Here is a 6,021-nt window from a genome sequence, read left to right on the forward strand (position 1 = left end):
ACGTGTCAAAATGACACGTCAAGAATTGTTGACGTGTCATTTTGACACGTCAACAATTCTTGACGTGTCAAATTGACACGTCAATAAATATTGACGTGTCAGTATTTGACACGTCAGTAAATAATCAGCCAATTATTTATTAATTTTAAAATGATGTCACATTTAAATTTGGTTCAAATTTACTGACGTGCCAAAGTGACACGTCAGTAAATACTGACGTGTTGTTTTCAACACGTCAGTAAATATTGACGTGTACCTTTTAACACGTCAGTAAATAATTTATTGACGTGCTACTTTTAACACGTCAGCATTTACTGACGTGCCAAAAAAATGTTACTGTTTGACACGTGAAGAAATGAGCTTTTTTTTGTAGTGTAAAGGGAATTTACATTCCCAACAAAAGACAATTAGGGGAGAATCAATATTCTAACAAACATCTAGATTTTTTTTTTCTTTTTTTCTTTTTTAGTAAAATGCAACCAATCATAATAATATTTTAAGATTCTCATTAATCTTAAAAAATAGGGGTGAAAAGGCAGACATTGTCCTCAAGAGGTAGCTCAATTGGCTAGGACTACGCCTAATAAAGCAGAGATCTCTAGTTCGAATCTCCTCCCTCCACTTGTGCGGATATGTTTAAAAAAAGAAAAAAAAGAAAAAAGAAAAGGTGGACATTTATTACGCTAACTGCACCACCGCTAACCGCTTCTGATGGCGGTTAGGAAAAACCGCATAAGCGGTTACGGTTAGCAGCTTTAGGTTTTTTCAAAACCGCTAACCGCCTATATAAAAATCCATGAAACAATGTCCTTTTTGTGTTTATATATATATGAAAATTTTTATTTTCTTTTAAAAAGCTGTTAACGGTTATTAGAGTTAATAATTGCTAACCGCCTAGGTAGTTACGATTAGCAGTTTGGTAAAGTTTAGGCAATTATGGATGTTCATTACCTAAAAAGAAAAAAAAAATTAGAGGTGTTCATTCTTAAAAGGATGAGTGGAAGTATAGCATGCCTAAAAAAAATGTTGATTCCTATCATAACATATTTTTTTTTTGGTTAAATTAACTAGAGTAAGGAGTGCAGTAAATGAAACACATTAATTATCTAAACCCACTAAAAAAAGTGTATTCACTTCATTATGGTAGGTGCCCACCTACTAAAAAAGGGGTCTGTGATAGGTGTCAGTTGGCTCAATTAAAATCTTTACACCAATAATAATAATAATAATAATAATTTTTTACTGCTAATCCCATTTACTTCTTGACTAACAAATTAATTTTGCCAAATAGAATTAATGACAACTTTCATTACCATATGACTAAAAGAAGTAAGCCTAGAAAACTTGAATGGTTTTTTTATGTGGTCTCAAGTATGTTGGCTTGTGTTAGGTCATTTCTTTGGAAAACTCTGTCGTCTTTGTGTTTTATTTTTTTTGTAATTTCCCTTTCCCCTTCCCCAACATTGAATAGGTGAAAAAAAAAAAATATGTATGTTGGCTTGTGAAGGATTTGAGCATTCAATCTTGTTAGCATGTGTGTATATTTATTTGTGTCTATATATAGATTAATGCTAGATAGTATATTTTTATTTTATATAATTGTCCAATAATGTGGACATGGCACTCCAAATCAACTATTGAATCTTTTATTTATTTATTATTATTTTACAAAGATTAATTCAAGTGCTAGTTGAGAGTGTACGTCAGCTTTGTTGGATGGATGTTATATCTAGCATTTCTCTAATATATAAAACACACAAATAATATAATAGTTATATTTAATAAACTGTTATACAATTGGGATGACATGAAAATGAACATCAACGCTTTATTATTTTATTTTTTTATTTTAATAAAGAACGATCCTAGTATTGGTTAAGACTGCCACGTTAACATTATATGATAGTTGTAGGATAAAAATATGGTTTCTAGTATTACTATGTACTTAATGTGCGCAAAGTACCACTTTACCTACAAGAGCAGGTGCTATTTTGATGCACGGTAGTTTTCCATCATACTAGTCTTAGGAAAAAGTTCGTATCTCATGATTTTGAAGTCGGATGGCAAGCTTGGTGGTGTTAGAAAGTTGATTCGAAGGCCTACAAAGTCATGTTTTATAAAATTTTGCCAATTTCAATGTTTACTAGGTCAAAGCTACCTAAAAAGAAAAGATTGAAAAAGCTAGACATAATAGCTCTTTCCAAAATCAGTTCGAACGAGCTTTAGAACAAGCTTTGGCAGAATGGATCGTGTCAATTTCAGTTTGAATGAGACTTTGAACAAATGAAGAAATTTTTACTAGTTCGAACTGGCTGCGACAATTTTTCGTAAACTGGCTTTCTTTTAGTGTTTTATTAGGGTTAGGAGTCTAGGTAGCATAAATATATGCTATGGCATGCAGCCTCAGTTTAATAAAAAAAAACACTTGAGGATTGGTTTTCTAACCCTTTTGCCTCAATTCCTTGATTGACTCTTGGTTTTAGGAAGAGTTATGATTTTTGTATTGTTGTTTTTGCGAATCCACTACGCCAGGTTATATCATGTTTCCCTCAGTCAAAGTAAGTCCTTCCACAGCACAATCATAGCATTGAACTCCTTTTAGACCTAAAATCACTATGTACTGCCTTTAGCCTTGTTTGCCAGATCCCTTAGCCAAGACAACATAAAACCCTATACATGCTCCTCATTCTCCTTAGGTTCAACCATCAACTGACGCCGCATAACTGAGATTTTCAGAATCTTATCCTCACTTGCATGTGATTCATACACAAACCTAGCAACCTTAAAGATTTTCAGCCTAGCTACTAGATAAGTGCTTTGTAGAAAGAACTAATTCTTTAGAAATGGAGCTGAATATGCCATTCTCTGGTCATTTATCATTACAAAGAATACACATTCTTGTCAAAAAGACTTCTGGAGAATTTAGGGCGTTTATGACCAAAATTGAACTAATTATAACATCCACTGTTCAAAACCTGCAGCTAGTCCTTTCATATATGTGTGCTAGTAGTGACCAAGTAGAATTTGGGTAGATTACTCAGCTAAACATTTGGATATGGCACTCTGAACAAAATAGTAGTTTGATGTAAGTGTTACACCTGTCAGATTGCAAAGTTCTTTTTAAAATGACAGGTAGTTCAGAAGGCTTAAGAATATTTAACACATTATGTTAATAAGGAGTGGATAAACATGGAAGATGAAGTGTTCTTCATTCAATGCTAGGTTAATAAGGATGTTTGTGTTTGTGTATATGGGGAAACTTAGGAGCAAAGGCTTCAACCATGTACAACTTTTCCCAAAACAAAAGCACTAACCTAGCTTTTTGCCTGTGAATGCGCGGGCATCCTAAGCTTTTATTACCAACTAAGAAAGCTAGAAAAGGAAGTGAAGGCCCAATCTTGGAGGACCTCCAAAACTTTTCCCTTTTTCTTTTTACACCCTTCTTTTCTTCCATTATGTGATTCAACAATGACATGACAAGATTTAGACAACATAGTACATTCTCAATATTGGTCGATTGCCGAACAACATAGTGTGTTTTTTTTTTTTTTCCCTTTCTTTCTCGCTAAGTAAGAAGGGTCTTATGTTTAGAGAGTACTTTCATGTTCGGGGGATCTAACCTTTCTTTCGACATAAGAGTTGGCCGCTCAAGCTTTAGGTTAGTCGGTTGCCTAAGCCCATTGTTAAATAAGCCTCCGAAATCCAAATAGTAGCAGTAATGAAGAAAAAAAATCTTAGTTATTCCATAAAAAGAATTAAAGAAATTAAAAAATAAATGCGAGTTAAATCCCACTCATCTTTAATTGATAACATCATGTACAAAGATATTTGTTATTTGATGTTATTCCCTTCTCTCTCTTTGTTTCACTTACCTATTTGATGTTTCAATACTTTTGTAATTATAGTCTTAAAGTTTAAAAAGATGTAATGTCGGGTTTTCAAGTTCTAAACGTTTGCAATGTCACTCACTCATCAAATCCTAACGAAGGAGGTCAAAATCTTCAAAATATCCTCGTACTTGACCCACTGTCAAGGTCAGGCCATGGTTCAACAGATTTTTATTAGTTTTATAGGGACACAATGGTCGTTTTACATGTTTATTGTCTTATTTAAGCATAAACCCTAACAATATGAGTGAGATTGTAAAATTTTAAAATATGAGAACCCAACACGGCAACCTTTTAAATTTTAAAAGTATGATTGTAAAAGTGTCAAAACATTAAGGAGGATAAGTGAAGTTTTTTCCTTTAAAAAAAAAAAAGAAAACCCAAAGTAGAGAAATCTAAAGAGGTGAAGCAAAAGCCCGCTCATGTTTAATTGGCGACACCATTTACAAAGAGAGTTGGAATAAACCAATGACTATTATTGCTTCCCACTCTTTATGACTTTCCATATTTCTCTCTTAAAATTTCAATCTTTCATTGAATATTTTCCAATTTCAAGATTTTCTTTGTCTTCGCTCTTCTTTTCCACGCTTTAGGCCATTTACTTTTTAACCTAGTCGTTCCTTATTTGATAGAAAGGTTAGATTTTTTTTTTTGAATAAATGACTGATCTTATTCAATAAATTCTGAAAAGAATACAAAACATCTAGAGCCAAAAGGACTCTAAATACCAAGAGCTCAAAAAAACTCTAAACAACAACAGCAGATTGCTCTAAAACAATTACATCGTGAACAAAATTTGGGACTTCTTCCATCCAAACTCTAGGTATCCCCGTGATTCCTACTGCCCTTGCCAAACTATGAGCTGCTTCATTTACTTCTCGTCTTACATGTTCCACTCTCCAGCTCCTAAATCCCGACAAAATAGCATGGATATCTTCAATAATTTGTCCAAAGTTACACCAAGTTGCCCCTCCTATGGTAGCTTGAATCACTGTTTTGGAGTCCCCATACAGCAAAATATTTTGAAAACCCAGATCACGACAAAATTCCATGGCACAAAGGGCTCCCATCACCTCCACAACTGTAGGGTCCGGACATCCTTCTATCGCTGAACATGAGGCTGCACACACTTGCCCCATAAAATCCCGAACGATGATGCCCACTCCCAATCGCCTAGAAGATGATTTCACCGACACGTCCCAGTTTGCCTTGTATGTGTCATATGCCGGTGCTTTCCACCGAAGAAGAGAGGCGATAATTACCAAAAATGCACTCATAATTAGCCACTTGCCTTAGTTTCTTTTTTGTTTGATTATCATGAATTATTGAATTTATTTATATATTTGTTGCTGCTAATTGATCTTATGTTAGAGAAATGTCTTTCTTTATGCAGGTTGGGAAAACTTGAATATAAAAAATTTAATTAGTAATTTTGCATCTTAAAAATGGATAAAATTGACTTTTAAACAAAAAAAAATTAATATTTAAATAGAATAAAAATGCCTAACCTAATGTTGTTGCCTTAGGCACCAAAATTTATCAAGCCTCTGTCTAGCATTCACATTTTCAAGAATGTGATGTATGAAATTAGGTTCTTGAAAATCGAAAATGCGACTAAACCCACATTTGAAAATAATTATGAATTTGATAGGATTCTATGGAATATAAAATTTTCATGTTTGATTTACTCCTAGGCATCCTATAAGAATTATTTATGCTTCACAAAATATCATTATGCCTTCTCTCTTCAAGTACACAATATTTACATGATTTTGTTTTCTGTCATACCAATCAAGCAATGCAACAAAGTGGTTGTTGCCTTTACCACTTGGAACTCTTCACCAAGTCTTTTTGCCATTTGTCACCGTCTTGTGCGGTCTTTAAAAATGCTCTACTTGTTTATGGTTCATTTGAGATTATGAATGAAACAATTGCCTACTGTTTTTATTTCTATTTCTGTACTGCGTTTTTCGTTTGGGCTTTGTTGTTAGGGTACCGACCCTTTTGTGGTTGTTCAATCCTTTATAACCCACTTTTCCTTATTTGAATAGAAAATAAATAAATAAATAAAAAAGCTTGCAAGCTTACAACATTACAATATATTTTTTTCATTTCTTATTTGAGAAACTTCATT

Source organism: Corylus avellana, chromosome ca2 (genome assembly GCF_901000735.1).
Source record: "Corylus avellana chromosome ca2, CavTom2PMs-1.0".
Classification (NCBI taxonomy): Eukaryota; Viridiplantae; Streptophyta; class Magnoliopsida; order Fagales; family Betulaceae; genus Corylus; species Corylus avellana.